The following is a 19,284-nucleotide window of genomic DNA, read 5'->3' as shown; positions in this document are numbered from 1 at the left end:
CATAAGGACCTGTGGGTGGTTTCAACGTCCCAAATCGCCTTTAATCATTGTTAGGAAGGGCTAGTGCAAACAGGAGAAGTGATATCACCTATTCTCAGTAGTGATGAAATGATGGGCCATTTTTATCTATACAAAGATATTTCTAAAGGGAAGGGGGAGACAAGCTGGGTCAGTGTTAGCTGTATAGAGGTTTTGAACAGGTAGGAGGTGCAGATAAGCTGTGATGTCATCTATTGTCAGCAGTGATGTAATGATGGATCAGTGTTATCTATATAGAGGTCATTGTACAGGGAGGGGGTGGAGATAAGCTGTGACATCATCTATTGTCAGTAGTGATGTAATGATGGATCAGTGTTATCTATATAGTGGTCATTGTACAGGGAGGGGGTGGAGATAAGCTGTGACATCATCGATTGTCAGTAGTGATGTAATGATGGGTCAGTGTTATCTATGTAGAGGTCATTGTACAGGGAGGGGGGATAAGCTGTGACATCATCTATTGTCAGTAGTGATGTAATGATGGGTCAGTGTTATCTATATAGAGGTCATTGTACAGGGAGGGGGTGGAGATAAGCTGTGATGTCATCTATTGTCAGTAGTGATGTAATGATGGGTCAGTGTTATCTATATAGAGGTCATTGTACAGGGAGGGGAGGAGATAAGCTGTGACATCATCTATTGTCAGTAGTAACGTAATGATGGGTCAGTGTTATCTATGTAGAGGTCATTGTACAGGGAGGGGAGAATATAAGCTTTGACATCATCTATTGTCAGTAGTGATGTAATGATGGGTCAGCGTTATCTATATAGAAGTCAATGTACAGGGAGGGGGAGGAGATAAGCTGTGACATCATCTATTGTCAGTAGTGATGTAATGATGGGTCAGTGTTATCTATATAGAGGTCATTGTACAGGGTGGGGGAGGAGATAAGCTGTGACATCATCTATTGTCAGTAGTGATGTAATGATGGGTCAGTGTTATCTATATAGAGGTCATTGTACACGGAGGGGAGGAGATAAGCTGTGACATCATCTATTGTCAGTAGTGATGTAATGATGGGTCAGTGTTATCTATATAGAGGTCATTGTACAGGGAGGGGGTGGAGATACGCTGTGACATCATCTATTGTCATTAGCGATGTAATGATGGGTCAGTGTTATCTATATAGAGGTCATTGTACAGGGTGGGGGAGGAGATAAGCTGTGACATCATCTATTCTCAGCAGTGATGTAATGATGGGTCAGTGTTATCTATATAGAAGTCATTGTGCAGGGAGGAGGAGGAGATAAGCTGTGACATCATCTATTGTCAGTAGTGATGTAATGATGGGTCAGTGTTATCTATATAGAAGTCATTGTGCAGGGAGGAGGAGGAGATAAGCTGTGACATCATCTATTGTCAGTAGTGATGTAATGATGGGTCAGTGTTATCTATATAGAAGTCATTGTACAGGGAGGGGGAGGAGATACGCTGTGACATCATCTATTGTCAGTAGCGATGTAATGATGGGTCAGTGTTATCTGTATAGAGGTCAATTAGAGTGGAGGGGAGGAAACAAGTTGACATCATCTATTTTAAGAAGTGTAATGCAAGGATCAAAATTTCTTTTGAATAACATTTGTTTGGGACACCTTCCTTTTAAAGAAATTTTTGGGTGACTGTGGAATCAGTCAATTAAAATCCATCAGTGTAAGGAAACTCTACTCATATATCCTGTTTCAGTACAAAGTAATCTAAGCCGCTATGTTGTCAACTTTCCTCTGTAGTTATATTTATCGCAGACCACATAATACATATTTTCAAGCAATAAAGAAATGTTTTATTAAAGATACATTCACATGCCCACATGTAAATAATTTGTTGAGAATATGGAAAAGCAGACTTTTAAAATTGTGTATTATACATAGAATGTAAAAGAGGTATACATATAAAGTGTTATATATTTATATATCAGGTTACATTTGCAAAATTAACCTAACCTTGTTTGTCTTTCATAGTAGTAGTGCAGTATTTTTTGGACTATAAGGCGCACCGGAGTATAAGGCGCACCATTAATAAATGCCTGCAAAAATGTATAAGTTCATATATAAGGCACACTGGAGTATAAGGCGCACCTGATTATAAGGATGAATGACCATCAGGTGGCAGACCTGGACACAGTACAAGGCAGCTGTTGTCTGTAAGTACAGTTCATATATAAGGCGCACCGGACTATAAGGCGCACCTTTGATTTCTGAGAAAATCAAAGGATTTTTAGTGCGCCTTATAGTCTGAAAAATTCGGTAGTCGTTTGTAGTTTTGTTCATATTGGTTAAAGGGGAAGACCACCTGCTAATGGCCCTATGCTCAGCCAGGCCGTACCCAGGGATAGCATATGGGTTTCTCCATTAAGATCTGCCCAGCTAAGTCATTGAGTGCTCACTGCACCATGGCCGGTTGCCATAGACCTCTATAGGTGCCGCGTTACTGCCACAAATTGTGTGGTCATATCACCGACGCCCCTTACAGTCATGTACATAAGGGCCTATGTCTGTAAAACTAAATTGACAATGAAGAAAAATCAACTACATTAACATCTACATCTACATTTTTATATTAAGTCAAGAACATTATATAGAATCTTTAGAAATGGTAACTTTTTCCCAGCTTGCACTGTAATAATGAAATAAATTCCAATGTGGCCAAATCTGCAGTTATTCTATTGAGAAAAAAAAAAAGATAGTTAGATAGATAGTTAGGAAATTTCCCAAAAAAAATTACACAAAATAACAGGCAAATTACATATATAATCATACAACTGATATAAATCAATCCTGAGATATATTTATTTTAGAATTGTCTATTTTTGCAAAAAATTAGATGGCAATAAATTACAATTATAAAACCATATAAAATGAAGTATAAGCAAACAGGTACACTACCGCTCAAAAGTTTAGGGTGACTTAGAAATTTCCTTATTTTTGAAAGAAACGCACACTTTCTTTCAACGAAGACAACATTAAATGAATTATAAATAAACTCTTTACATTGTTAATGTGGTAGATGACTAATCTAGCTGCAAATGTCTTCATAGATATATATAGGTCCATTTCAAACAACCACCACTCCAGTGGTTGAATGGTTCATTGTGCTAGCACAGCTGAAAAAAGTTTAGCGGATTAAAAAACCCATAAAACTGACCTTTCTTTGCGCTGGTTGAGAATCTGCAGCATCACATTTGTTTGTTTTATGAAACTCTCACAAAGGCCAGAAAAAAAGAACTTTCACATGTAACTCGATTACTAAGGTCGTTCTACACTCAAAGCTAGAATGGCAAAGGTCTGCAATGCTCTATTTGTAGCAAATGGTACATTCTCTCATGAAAGCAAAGTTTGAAGGAAAAAAAATATTATTTCAAGTGTAAAAAAAATATTTCAAACTTTATCAATGTCTGGACTATATTTTGTATTCATTTTGCAACTCATTTGAAAAGTAAAAGTATGAGAATTCATGGAAAACACAAAATTGTCTGGGTGACCCCAAACTTTTGAACGTTAGTGTATATCACTCTAATGGACTCCAGGCATTACAGATGGTCCCCTACTTAAGGACACCTGACTTACAGACAACCCCTAATTAAAGACGGACCCCTCTGACCTCTGGTGAAGATACTTTACTATAATCTCAGACTGCAATAATCAGCTGTAAGGTGTTTGTAATGAAGCTAATAATAATCTTTGGTCCCAATACAGCAAGTAAGTTTGAAACTTCAATTGTCACTGGGGCAAAAAAAAAAATTGGTTTACTCATGTTGCTTTTTAGTCTCATAAATATGGCCATGGTTTCCAGGGCCCAGAGTATATGCTTCTGTATACGTAAAACGCTAAGTTTGCAGTTCGAGCATTCTCTTCTCTGTCAGAGCTCACATGCCGATGAAGCATGGGCTGTAAACCTGCTTCCCCCTTGTTTGTTGCCCGTGAAATGCACACCTTTGTTTCCAAGAGGCCTTAATCAAATGGAGGGGGTTACATAATTACATATTTACAAAGTTACATACATAGGAAGGGATTGGATGATGATGTGAGGAAACTCAATCCTATATTTTAACATAGACATCACTGTATTTTGATATTAAAAGGCATCTAGACCCTTCCTGAAGCTCTCTCCTCTCCCTGCTGTGCTCTACTCCTGATCTCAGCTATTCCACAGATTCACAGTTCTTAAGGTAATGAAGCTTTGTCTCCTCTGGTGATAAAGGCTACATTCACACGATGTATACCCGCCATACCGTACGGCGGGCATACATCGGCGCTGCGGAGAGGAGCAGGGGATGAGCGCTGCTCACCCCCGCCCCTCTCTATAGGAAGATACAGCGCACGGCGCCGTATCACAGGAAAGGATAGGACATGTCCTATCTTTTCCCGGGCTACGAAGCGGTACGGTGCCGCATGTGTGCTGCACCATACCGCTCTAGTACAGGGCCGTGAGCCCATAGAAGTGTATGGAGAACGTATATTGGCCGTATATACGTCGGCCATATATACGTCCCCCATACATGTGTGAATGTAGCCTAAGTGTTTTTTTTCTCCAGACGTACACTTTGCCCCATTGGCCCACTTTTTTTAATAGTGGGGCATGATCTTCGTGAATCTGGTACACCCTACAAGTGCCCAAAGTGCGTGAATGGATCGCACCAGCTTTTTTATGGTTCACTCAGTTAAACGAGTGTGCGCCACAATAAAGTCAGACTTCCGACTAAAATGTGGTGGCCAGTGCAAGTATGCACCGGATTGCCCTTTTAGGTGTACATAATACTGGTGCAAACATTTCATAAATACATTTGCAAGCAGTTTGCGTGTGTATTTATGTGCAAACTACACCAGAATTCTGACACAGACTGCTTTTGGCACATAAAGGATAAAATAGCAGTGCAGTTTGCACATTCTTTCTAATGCAAAGCCAGACAAAACTGCTGCAAATGCTTTAATAAATGTAGGCCAATGTCTGAAGCCGTATCATTGTATTAACACCAGTGGATGTCATCTTAAATTAATTGTCCAGTTTTTTGCTTTATTTAATAGTTGGAATCATTGTAATAGACCATCAATAACTTATTAGTGAGGGGTCAGCATCCAGCCCCAGGTCAGCAGCCAGGCCCATATCCATCAGATGATGGACGTTTACATGTTTACATGTTCTGCGTAGTGGATAAGTGCCGTAACTCCATTAATCCCCATTACAGTGAAATAAGCTGACCACTTTACAGGGTTTCTTCTAACTTTTGTCCAGTAAGTTATATTGTTGACTTTTAGTATAACAAAATACTAGCATAGAAATCATTATTAATATGTAAACCAAAAAAAAAAAAAAACAAGCATCGGAGTGGGAGGTGAGAGAGGCGTGCATAATTAGCAGCCCGAAAGATCGGACATCTTGTCCCTGCCATTATACATCTTTTTTTCTAGGCAATCCCAGGGGGTGAACATTAAAGAAGACCAGCGCCGGGATGGGAATGAAGAGGAGTGCAGGTGAGTATGTCTGCTTTGGTAGTTTTCCTTTAAGAGATACTGAAACACTGAAGAATAGCCAATATATCATTGAGAGAGTACTTACCATAGCCATCAAAGCTAGGAACAGACAGCTGTAAGGTAAGATTTGGAATAATTAATAAGATGTCTATTTAGGCTCAGATTTATGAAGAATTGTTTCAGTAACAATGGGATGTGTTTCTAATATACGAAGGGGGTCATTTATCTTTTATCTGTTTGTTTTGGCTTGTTTTTGCCCATCTTTTTTCCATCTACTACTTTGGTAATTTAGCAATCTCACTTTCTCCTTGTGTTAAATGGGTTTTAATGGGTTACAAATATCTCAAAAACGTCGCAGAACTGTCATTTCTTTCTATTTTCTAAGTTTTCCTTAAGTATGGTTTCATGTGGAGTTTTTCGCACCAAACAATGTCACAAATGCATCATGTCTATTATGCTGAATAAATATATTAGAAATAAATGCAAAAAATAAAGAAGAAATTAGATTTTATAGTATAGCAATATGATTATGTCAATTTATTTTTCTTACCTGTAGTGATGGAGTTTGAAGTACATCTGGCAATGATTCGGCTGCTAAAATGAGGAGAGAGATACATCTTCTTACCCATGATGTTAAGATGTCACTATAATATTTTAATGAAATCTGCATACAATATATACTTTTAATTATACCTGACAACATTGTTACTACTATGAAATTAACATTTAGTTCAAATGAGTTTCATGGTCCACTGCTGTCATGTTTATGTCCTATTGATAGTTGTGTGCGTTGAATCCGATAACTTTAATTTTAAAATATTTTATTAAGTATTAAAACAGAATTAGAGACAATTAGACAAAATACTCAAATACAGTCTAGCGGATCTGAACTACAATGGTCGGGTGTGTGCTTAACTTTACAGGTTTTAGTCCCCGAACCCAGACTATCGGAACCAATTGTGGGTGTTACTTGTAAATATTCCAATTCAGGTATTTGTGCACAAACCAAACATTTGTATAAAGGGTTTTCCCATGAATCATGTTAGGTCCTATCCACAGGATAGAGCCTAACTTGCTGATCGTGGGGGTCTCAGTGATGAGACCCCCACAGATCGAGAAAACGAGGGGCCCCATGGGGTACCAGTTACCTTAGTTGGACCCCTCATCGCTCATCGAGTACTGTGGATAGGGCCTAACTTTGATTTGTGGGAAAACCCCTATAAGGTTCCGCCGAATTCAACAAACCCAAACCTGAACCGGTCTGTTTATCGGTAGACTAGATATAAGGAGTCTTTACTGCACAAGATTTGGTACAAATTTATATAAAGGCAGTCCCCTACTTAAGGACACCTGACTTACAGAGGGCCCTAGTTAAAGAAGGACCCCTCTGCCCACTGTGACCTCTGGTGAAGCTCTCTGGATACTTTACTATAGTCCTAGACTGCAATGATCAGCTGTAAAGTGTCTGTAATGAAGCGTTACTGATAATCTTTGGTCCCATTACAGCAAAAAATAGTGAAACTCCAATTTAAAAAAATATATATTTTGTCTGGAACAACAATGATAAATATACAGTTCTGATTTACATACAAATTCAACTTAATAACAAACCTATGGAACCTATCTTGTACGTAACCCGGGGATTGCCTGTATAAATAAGGACCTTTATGGCAAGAAAATTAGACTTAAATAATGATGAGGGGATCTGAACCACATTGGTCAGAAGTCACAAATCACAGGTTCAACTCAACATTCCCCGATAAAATTATGGTTTACTTCAAGACCGAGGTACATAATTAATATTTGGCAACATACTGTATAATAACTTTTTATCAGCTACAAGTAATTACCTTTATCAGCCTTGAACATCTTGCCAAATGTGAATACAGGTTCTTCTACTGCTTTGACATCTATAAGTAAAAGCAAATTGTATGGAAATGATAATTACTTAAATATGGACTGATTTTAAATTATTTCTCTAAAGACTTTATCTTAAAGGAGTTTCCTTTTTTTATTGATCACATATCCTAACTTTAGGATATCAATATCTAAGTGGGAGTGGGCAACCAGTCACAGCTCTTATTATCTGTTCAGGCCCAACACAATACAGTGCAGGGAGCCAGAAGCCAAAGGCTACAAGGCATATTTAGTGTTTGGGCACCATAGTTGCACATTTTATCCTTATTTATTTGAATAAGAATAGAGATGAGGGGACAATAAGTTTCAGTTTGGGTTTGGCTGCTTGACCAAGACATTTCAGTTTAGAGGTCGAACAGTCAATCCGGCAAATGGTCACACCTAACAACTATCCATGACTATGATTGACCATCAGAACTGCCATATTGTACAGATTTCACAAGTTCATGTTTGGTTCAACCCCCTCTGATAAAATAATTCTTTATATCAAGACTTAGGTACATAACTAATATTTTGGTCACATATATTTACTTTTTATCAGGTGTAAGTAATTACCTTTATCAGACCTGAACATCTCGCCAAATTTGAATGCAGGTTCTTCTGCTGCATTAACATCTAAAAGCAAATTGCATGGAAATGATCATTACTTAAATATGGACTTATTTCAATTACTCCTAGTTAGACTTCATCTTAAAGGAGTTTATAAATATTTGTTTATATTTATATGGCTTCTAGGGAAAGGAGGGTGATTTGAATTTTTATGTTTTTTTATTATCATTTCATTTTTATTTTTACTATTTTTCAGACCACTTAGGGTACTTTAACTCTAGGCTGTCTGATCAACCCTACCATATACTACAGTATGGCAGTATATGGGGATTTGCCTCCTCATTCATTAAAATGTGCAATTAGCACTATCATAGCATAGACTGCTCTCTTGGATGATGTCACGGGGAGCGACGATCTTCGGCAAGATGGCGGCGCTCATGTGCTGCCGTCTTTTTGAAGCAGCCGGCAGCAATATTCAGAAAAGACTTACCGGCTATTGAGAGGGCTCATCCCGAGAGCCCTCTACATGTAATCGCACTCGACGCGCGCCATACTATTATGGCGTGCATCAGGAAGGGGTTAATGTAGCCATGTTTTACGTTAGAAACAAGATATCTGCCCTTGGATATGACCACCACCACACTCTGCCAGCGGTGACTACAAATGCATTCTTAAAACTTGCCAGACCACCTACAGTGTTCTCTACAACAGAGTGGTGAGGGACAGGCAGCAACTCCCGGACTTTTTATATGCAAAGAAAGAATTAGTATATTCGCAAAATTGCATTTAAGGACCTCTGGACCCTATTGGTAATACCCATGATCATTGCTGGAAACAATCATGTGTGTTAACCCTTTACATGAGGCGGTTAAAGTGTTTAAACCAGAAATCGGTATCAGCACCAATTTGGGTGTTACTTTTGGATATTCCAATTTGGGAATGGGTGCTCAATCTGAACCTTTGTTCAAGGCTCAGCAACCCCAAACCCAAATCTGAACCAGCAAACCCAAATCAGCAAACCCAAATCTGAACCAGTCTGTTTATCAGTAGACTCAATCTAAGGAATTTGTTGGTAAATTTTTGACATAAATTTAGGACAGGACAACATATGTTATGTTATGCTTAGAGTTATTAATATGTGTGGGGGGATAAATTTGTTTCAAGGAAAGGATGGGCATAACCAGAGGATTCCTATTTAAAACTATAACAGTTACTTTTTACTGTTAGTTTAGGAATTTAGTGGATTATTCAATCCTAAATTATTTAAATATAGATTCATAAAACCAAAAGCCACAGGTTAAGACAATAGGGAGACACTAAAAAGTAGCAAATAACAATGAGAGTTCTTACCATGGTCATCTAAGCTGGGTACAGAAAGCTATGAGGCAAAAAAAGTTGTAACTATTAAAATGACTTCTATATAGGTACATCGGGATCTTATTAATAAATAAAAGACTTGATGCATAATATACAAGAAGACACTTTACCCCTGTACATGACCCCCACAATTCCAGAAAGAAAATGTTTAAATCTCTTAATAACATCGACCAAGACAACTGTAAATTCTGCTCTAAAGCTTCAAAGGAACCATAAGAGTCTGAAATATGTATATATTAATTTTAAATGTTTTTTTAAAATAACCCAAAATATTGGACCACTGATTGGTGGTGGTGATAAAACTCTACATCCTGTCCTAAAATCCTTTCTACAAGCAGTTCCTGATTTATGAACACTTGTCTTACATATTAATTTCTTGTTACAGATACCTCTACAGGCTGGTAATTCTGTCTATTTTTGCACTAGACTGTAGGAGCTATCGAAGGTGTCTTGTCTGAATTAAAGCTTTATTGTTAATTCTTGTTTCCAAGACAACCCACAGTTGCAAAAAATCCAATTGTCACTGGGAACAAAAACCATTAGTCTAGGCTTACACTTATAAAATATACCTATTTCGCCTTACATACAAATTCAACTTAAGAACAAACCTATGATTTGCAAAACCCAGGACTGCGTTTAATAATTAAATATACATAACCCAATTCTCATCTAATGTCTTATTTTTTAGAAATATCAAGAATACAAAAAAATCTGAAAAAAAATCAACATTTAAAGAGACAGTCTACTAATATGGATGTGTGAGATTGTTATCTTACCTGTAGTGAAGAGGCTTGAGGATAACTTGGCATAGGTTCGGCTTATAGAATTTGAAAAAAAAAATATTATACCCATTATATCTCTATAATATTGAAATATTTTGTCTCTTTGTAAATTGGAATGCAAATGTAATTGCTAGAAATTTACTTGACAACAGTACCTAAATAATGATACCCATTCTGTCCTAAGAAGAGCCTTTTGCATATTTTATTAAATATATGAGTTTAAGATTATATTTACTTCATTTTAATCTTTTTTTTGTGTGTTTTGGTAGCCAGAAATATTTTGGCAATTTAAAAATTAAGAGTTTGAAGAAGAGGGACCTTCACTGAACAAGATGTGGTACACACACATATACACTCACCGGCCACTTTATTAGGTACACCTGTCCAGCTGCTGGTTAACACTTAATTTCTCATCAGCCAATCACATGGCGGCAACTCAGTGCATTTAGGCATGTAGACATGGTCAAGACAATCTCCTACAAATCAAACCGAGCATCAGTGAAGAAAGGTGATTTGTGGCCATTGAATGTGGCATGGCTGTTGGTGCCAGAAGGGCTGGTCTGAGTATTTCAGAAACTGCTGATCTACTGGGATTTTCACGCACAACCATCTCTAGGGTTTACAGAGAATGGTCCGAAAAAGAAAAAACATCCAGTGAGTGGCAGTTCTGTGGGCGGAAATGCCTTGTTGATGCCAGAGGTAAGAGGAGAATGGGCAGACTGGTTCGAGCTGATAGAAAGGCAACAGTGACTCAAATCGCAACCCGTTACAACCAAGGTAGGCAGAAGAGCATCTCTGAATGCACAGTACGTCAAACTTTGAGGCAGATGGGCTACAGCAGCAGAAGACCACACCGGGTGCCACTCCTTTCAGCTAAGAACAGGAAACTGAGGCTACAATTTGCACAAGCTCATCGAAATTGGACAGTAGAAGATTGGAAAAACGTTGCCTGGTCCGATGAGTCTCGATTTCTGTTGCGACATTCGGATGGTAGGGTCAGAATTTGGCATCAACAACAGGAAAGCCTGGATCCATCCTGCCTCGTATCCACGGTTCAGGCTGGTGGTGGTGGTGTCATGGTGTGGGGAATATTTTCTTGGCACTCTTTGGGCCCCTTGGTACCAATTGAGCATCGTTGCAACGCCACAGCCTACCTGAGTATTGTTGCTGACCATGTCCATCCCTTTATGACCACAATGTACCCAACATCTTATGGCTACTTTCAGCAGGATAATGCACCATGTCATAAAGCTGGAATCATCTCAGACTGGTATCTTGAACATGGCAATGAGTTCTCTGTACTCAAATGGCCTCCACAGTCACCAGATCTCAATCCAATAGAGCATCTTTGGGATGTGGTGGAACGGGAGATTTGCATCATGGATGTGCAGCCGACAAATCTGCGGCAACTGTGTGATGCCATCATGTCAATATGGACCAAAATCTCTGAGGAATGATTCCAGCACCTTGTTGAATCTATGCCACGAAGAATTGAGGCAGTTCTGAAGGCAAAAGGGGGTCCAACCCGTTACTAGCATGGTGTACCTAATAAAGTGGCCGGTGAGTGTATATCATGGCATTTGTGGTTTCAAAAGACTTAAATAATTATCAGCTCACCTGAACCGCATTGTTCAAAAGATATATTTTAATTATATTTTATTATAATATATTTAATATTTTTGCCACATATATTTACGTTTTATCACGTATAAGTAACTACCTTTACCAGCCTTGAACATCTCGCCAAATGTGAATACAGGTTCTTCTACTGCTTTGACATTTATAAGTAAAAGCAAATTGTATGGAAATGATAAATACTTAAATATGGACTGATTTTAAATTATTTCTCTAAAGACTTTATCTTAAAGGAGTTTCCTTTTTTTATTGATCACATATCCTAACTTTAGGATATCAATATCTAAGTGGGTGTGGGCAACCAGTCGCAGCTCTTATTATCTGTTCAGGCCCAGCACAATACAGTGCAGGGAGCCAGAAGCCAACGGCTACAAGGCAAATTTAGTGTTTGGGTACCATAGTTGCACATTTTATCCTTATTTATTTGAATAAGAATAGAGATGAGGAGACAATAAGTTTCAGTTTGGGTTTGGCTGCTTGACCAAGACATTTCAGTTTAGAGGTCGAACAGTCACTCCGGCAAATGGTCACACCTAACAACTATCCATGACTATGATTGACCATCGGAACTGCCATATTGTACAGATTTCACAAGTCCAGGCTCGGTTCAACCCCCTCTGATAAAATAATTCTTTATATCAAAACTTAGGTATATAACTAATATTTTGGTCACATATATTTACTTTTTATCAGGTGTAAGTAATTACCTATATCAGACCTGAACATCTCGCCAAATTTGAATGCAGGTTCTTCTGCTGCATTAACATCTATAAGTAAAAGCAAATTGCATGGAAATGATCATTACTTTAATATGGACTTATTTTAATTACTCCTAGTTAGACTTCATCTTAAAGGAGTTTCTAGATGGCGGCGCTCATGTGCTGCCGTCTTTTTGAAGCAGCCGGCAGCAATATTCAGAAAAGACTAACCGGCTATGGAGAGGGCTCAGCCCGAGAGCCCTCTCCATGTACCCGCACTCGACGCGCGCCATACTATTATGGCGTGCATCAGAAAGGGGTTAATGTAGCCATGTTTTCCCTTAGAAACAAGATATCTGCCCTTGGATATGACCACCACCACACTCTGCCAACAATGACTACAAATGCATTCTTCAAACTTGCCAGTCTGTTTATCAGTAGACTCAATCTAAGGAATTTTATGGTAAATTTTTGACATAAATTTAGGACAGGACAACATATGTTGGGGGGGCGGGTAAAGAAAGTGGAGCTTAGAATTATTCATATGTGGGGGGGGGTTAAATTTGTTTCAGGGAAAGGATGGGCACAACCAGAGGATTTCTATTTACAGCTTTGCTACACATTCACCTAAAACTATAACCGTTACTTTTTACTGTTACTTTAGGAATTTAGTGGATTATTCAATCCTAAATTATTTAAATGTAGATTCATAAAACCAAAAGCCACAGGTTAAGACAATAGGGAGACACTAAAAAGTAGCAAATTACAAAGAGAGTTCTTACCATGGTCATCTAAGCTGGGTACAGAAAGCTATGAGGCAAAAAAGTTGTAACTATTAAAATGACTTCTATATAGGTACATCGGGATCAGATTATTAAGTAAAAGACTTGATGCATAATATACAAGAAGACACTTTACCCCTGTACATGATCCCCACAATTCCAGAAAGAAAATGTTTAAATCTCTTAATAACATCGACCAAGACAACTGTAAATTCTGCTCTAAAGCTTCAAAGGAACCATAAGAGTCTGAAATATGCATATATTAATTTTAAATGGTTTTTTAAAATAACCCAAAAAATGGGACCACTGTTGGTGGTGGTGATAAAACTCTACGTCCTGTCCTAAAGTCCTTTCTACAGGCAGTTCCTGATTTATGAACACTTGTCTTAAATATTAATTTCTTGTTACAGATACCTCTAGAGGCTGGTAATTCTGTCAATTTTTGCACTAGACTGTAGGAGCTATCGAAGGTGTCTTGTCTGAAGTTAAGCTTTTTTTGTTAATTCTTGTTCCCAAGACAACCCACAATTGCAAAAAATCCAATTGTCACCAGGAACAAAAACTATTAGTCTAGGCTTACACTTATAAAATATACCTGTTTCGTCTTACATACAAATTCAACTTAAGAACAATCCTATCATCTGCAAAACTTAGGGACTGCCTTTAATAATGAAATAAAAATAACACAATTCTCATCCAATGTCTTATTTTTAAAAAATATCAAGAATACAAAATAAATCAGAAAAAAACTTACCTGTAGGGAAGAGGCTTGAGGATCACTTGGCATAGGTGCTGCTTATAAAATTCAAAAAAAAAATTATACCCATTATATCTCTATAATATTGAAATATTTTGTCACTTTTTTAATTGGAATCCAAATGTAATTGCTAGAAATTTACTTGACAACAATACCTAAATAATGATACCCATTCTGTCCTAAGAAGAGCCTTTGGCATATTTTATTAAATGTATGAGGTTTAGATTATATTCACTTAATTTTATTCTTTTTTTTGTGTTTCGGTAGCCAGTAATATTTTGGCAATTTAAAAATTAAGAGTTTGAAGAAGAGGGACCTTCACTGAACAAGATGTGGTACACACACACATATATATCATGGCATTTGTGGTTTCAAAAGACTTAAATAATTATCAGCTCACCTGAACCACATTGTTCAATATATATATTTTAATTATATTTAATTATCATATATTTAATATTTTTGCTACATGTATTTACGTTTTATCACGTATAAGTAATTACCTTTACCATCCTTGAACATCTCGCCAAATTTGAATACAGGTTCTTCTACTGCTTTGACATCTATAAGTAAAAGCAAATTGTATGGAAATGATAATTACTTAAATATGGACTGATTTTAAATTACTCTTCTAAAGACTTTATCTGAAAGGAGTTTCCTTTTTTTATTGATCAAATATCCTAACTTTAGGATATCAATATCTAAGTGGGAGTGGGCAACCAGTCACAGCTCTTATTATCTGTACAGGCCCAGCACAATACAGTGCAGGGAGCCAAAAGCCAAGGGCTACAAGGCATATTTAGTGTTTGGGTACCATAGTTGCACATTTTATCCTTTAATTATTTGAATAAGAATAGAGATGATTGGACAATGATTCGGCTGCTTGACCAAGACATTCCAGCTTAGAGGTCGAACAGTCAATCCGGCAAATGGTCACACCTAACAACTAGCCATGACTATGATTGACCCTCGAAACTGCCATATTGTACAGATTTCACAAGTTCATGTTTGGTTCAACCCCCTCTGATAAAATAAATTTAAATCAAGACTTAGGTACATAACTAATATTTTGGTCACATATATTTACTTTTTATCAGGTGTAAGTAATTACCTATATCAGACCTGAACATCTCGCCAAATTTGAATGCAGGTTCTCCTGCTGCATTAACATCTATAAGTAAAAGCAAATTGCATGGAAATTATCATTACTTAAATATGGACTGATTTTAAATTACTCCTAGTTAGACTTCATCTTAAAGGAGTTTATAAATATTTGTTTATATTTATATGACTTCTAGGGAAAGGAGGGTGATTTGAATTTTTATGTTTTTTATTATAATTTTTATTTTTACTATTTTTCAGACCACTTAGGGTACTTTAACTCTAGGCTGTCTGATCAACCCTACCATATACTACAGTATGGCAATATATGGGGATTTGCGTCCTCATTCATTAAAATATGCAATTAGCACTATCATAGCAACGGATTGCTCTCTCGGATGATGTCACGGGGAGCGACGATCTTCGGCAAGATGGCGGCACCCATGTGCTGCCTTCTTTTTGAAGATGCCAGCCGCAATATGCAGAAAAGACTTATCGGCTATGGAGAGGGCTCAGCCCGAGAGCCCTCTCCATGTACCCGCACCCAACGCGCGCCATACTATTACGGAGTGCATCAGGAAGGGGTTTATGTAGCCATGTTTTCCCTTAGAAACAAGATATCTGCCCTTGGATATGACCACCACCACACTCTGCCAGTGTTGACTACAAATGCATTCTTCAAACTTGCCAGACCACCTACAGTGTTCACTACAACAGAGTGGTGAGGGACAGGCAGCAACTCCCGGACTTTTTATATGCAAAGAAAGAATTTGTATATTCGCACAATTGTATTCAAGGACTGCTGGACCCATTAGTAATACCCATGATCATTGCTGGAAACAATCATGTGTGTTAACCCTTTACATGAGACGGTTAAAGGGTTTAAACCAGTTACTTTTGGATATTCCAATTTGGGAATGGGTGCTCGATCTGAACCTTTGTTCAAGGCTCAGTTGAATTCAGCAAACCGAAATCTGAACCAGTCTGTTTATCAGTAGACTCAATCTAAGGAATTTGATGGTAAATTTTTGACATAAATTTAGGACAGGACAACATATGTTGGAGGGCTACAGAAAGTGGAGCTTAGAGTTATTCATATGTGGGTGGGAGGGGGGTAAATTTGTTTCAAGGAAAGGATGGGCATAACCAGAGGATTTCTATTTAAAACTATAACAGTTACTTTTTACTGTTACTTTAGGAATTTAGTGGATTATTCAATCCTAAATGATTTAAATGTAGATTCATAAAACCAAAAGTCACAGGTTAAGACAATAGGGAGACACTAAAAAGTAGCAAATAACAAAGAGAGTTCTTACCATGGTCATCTAAGCTGGGTACAGAAAGCTATGAGGAAAAAAAAAGTTGTAACTATTAAAATGAATTCTATATAGGTACATTGGGATCAGATTAATAAATAAAAGACTTGATGCATAATATACAAGAAGATATTGTACCCCTGTACATGATCCCCACAATTCCAGAAAGAAAATGTTTAAATCTGTTAATAACATTGACCAAGACAACTGTAAATTCTGCTCTAAAGCTTCAAAGGAACCACATGAGTCTGAAATATGTATATATTAATTTTAATTGGTTTTTAAAATAACCCCAAAAATGGGACCACTGATTGGTGGTGGTGATAAAACTCTACGTCCTGTCCTAAAATCCTTTCTACAGGCAGTTCCTGACTTATGAACACTTGTCTTACATATGATTTCTATTTACAGATACCTCTAGAGGCTGGTAATTCTGTCTATTTTAGCACCAGGCTGCAATGATCATCTGTAGGAGCCATCGAAAATGTCTGAAGTCAAGCTTTATTGTTAATTCTTGTTCCCAAGACAACCCACAATTGCAAAAATCCAATTGTCACCGGAAACAAAAATTATTAGTTTGTTTTGTCTTACATACAAATTCAACTTAAGAACAAACCTATGATTTGCAAAACCCAGGACTGCCTTTAATACCATATATACTCGAGTATAAGCCTAGTTTTTCAGCACAAAAAAATGTGCTAAAAACCCAAACTTGGCGTATACTGAAGTAAAAAAAATATAGGTTTTACCAGGTTTTTGTGGTAAAATTAAGGGGCTCGGCTTATACTTGGGTTGGCATATACTTGAGTATATATGGTAATTAAATATACATAACCCAATTCTCATCTAATGTCTTATTTTTAAAAATATCAAGAATACAAAAAAAATCTGAAAAAAACAACATTTGAAGAGACAGTCTACTAATATGGATATGTGTGATTGTTATCTTACCTGTAGTGAAGAGGCTTGAGGATAACTTGGCATAGGTTCGGCTTATAGAATTTGAAAAAAAAAATTATACCCATTATATCTCTATAATATTGAATTGTTTTTGTCTCTTTTTTAATTGGAATGCAAATATAATTGCTAGTAATTTACTTGACAACAATACCTAAATAATGATACCCATTATGTTGTAAGAAGAGCCTTTGGCATATTTTATTAAATGTATGAGTTTAAGATTATATTAACTTCATTTTAATCTTTTTTTTTTTGTGTTTTGGTAGCCAGTAATATTTTGGCAATTTAAAAATAAGGAGTTTGAAGAAGAGGGACCTTCACTGAACAAGATGTGGTACACACACATATATATCATGGCATTTGTGGTTTCAAAAGACTTAAATAATTATCAGCTCACCTGAACTGCATTGTTTAAAAGATATATTTTAATCATATTTTATTATAATATATTTAATAATTTTGCCACATATATTCACGTTTTATCACGTATAAGTAATTACCTTTACCAGCCTTGAACATCTCGCCAAATGCAAATATGGGTTCTTCTGCTGCTTTAACATCTATAAGTAAAAGTAAATTGTATAAGGAAATGATCATTACTTAAATATGGACCGGTTGTCTAATTACTGCAAGTTAGACTTCATCTTAAAGGAGTTTCCTTTTTTTAATTGATGACATATCCTAAAAATAGGATTAGCATTGTTCACATCACAAGTCCAAAATTCAGTTTAACCCTCTCTAAAAAATATTGTTTAATTCAAGACTCAGTTGCAGAATAAAAATTTTGGCTACATATATTTACTTTTATCAAGTATAAATAGTTACTGCACATGAAAGAACAGTCTTGAATGGACACGCAGGGATACAATGGTAGGCAGAGCTAGGCGTGGAGTAGCCCACTATGGCATTGCCTACTCGGCAGCTTTGCCAACGACGCACCCAAGATCGCAGGTGTAACCAGTGAGTTTTGCTGCAATATGCAGCAAACATCCAGCTTGTACTGAGAGACCCCGAGCACGTAATCCCTCTCCATAAACCCGCAGATGACGTTTGACGTAAAGCCTGGTCCTGCCTTCTGTCCATTCAGCTGGTGATGTCATGTCATCTGGCAGTCTGAAAATCTTGTGCATGTGCTCTTGGACTTTCCTCGCTCAGCCATAGCTGGCTGCATGCAATAAAAATCTCGGTGAGATTTTAAGACTGCTGGCTGAAGTCTAAACAAACAGAATGCAGCAACCGGCTGTATTAAGATTGGTGCATAAATTATAAGCCCTGCAGCCAAAGGCACTCAGGTAACCTAAGCCTGAATGCCTATGGCTCATTAGCATATTTGATAAAACTCTTTTTTCTGCAGAATCTGAAAATATTAAATAGTAAATGTATAAGAGAGATTGCCAAACAGTGAAGAATAACCCAAATATCATTAAGAGACTTACCATGGCTATCGAAGCTAGGAACAGACAGCTGTAAGGAAAGATATGGAATCATTAATAATTTAGATTAATTTAGATACCTAAATGAATGATTTTTTTTCAGTAAAAGATGGATATATTTGTTTAGGATGACGGTTAGATGCAATAAAATTTTGATAAAAAGGTTCCATGAAAAGGTCATTTATCTTTAGTTTTCTTCCTGTTTTTTCTGTCTTTTTTGAGACATTTTGTGGCGCATTGCAATTTTTGTGCCTTTTTGGGGACATTTTGAAATGTCCACCGGACATTTGTTTTTCGTCAGTAAGACATATTTATCTTTTATTATTTTGTCTAAAATTTGCAACATTTTTTGGCGCATATATCTCCAGACCAAACCATACTTAAGGAAGATTTAGAAAATGGAAAGAAATTACTAGAGATATTTGTGTGACTTTTTTGGGACATTTGTAACAAATGTCTCAAAAAGACA

Source organism: Engystomops pustulosus, chromosome 7 (genome assembly GCF_040894005.1).
Source record: "Engystomops pustulosus chromosome 7, aEngPut4.maternal, whole genome shotgun sequence".
NCBI classification, from domain to species: Eukaryota; Metazoa; Chordata; class Amphibia; order Anura; family Leptodactylidae; genus Engystomops; species Engystomops pustulosus.
This window is presented reverse-complemented; position numbering follows the sequence as displayed.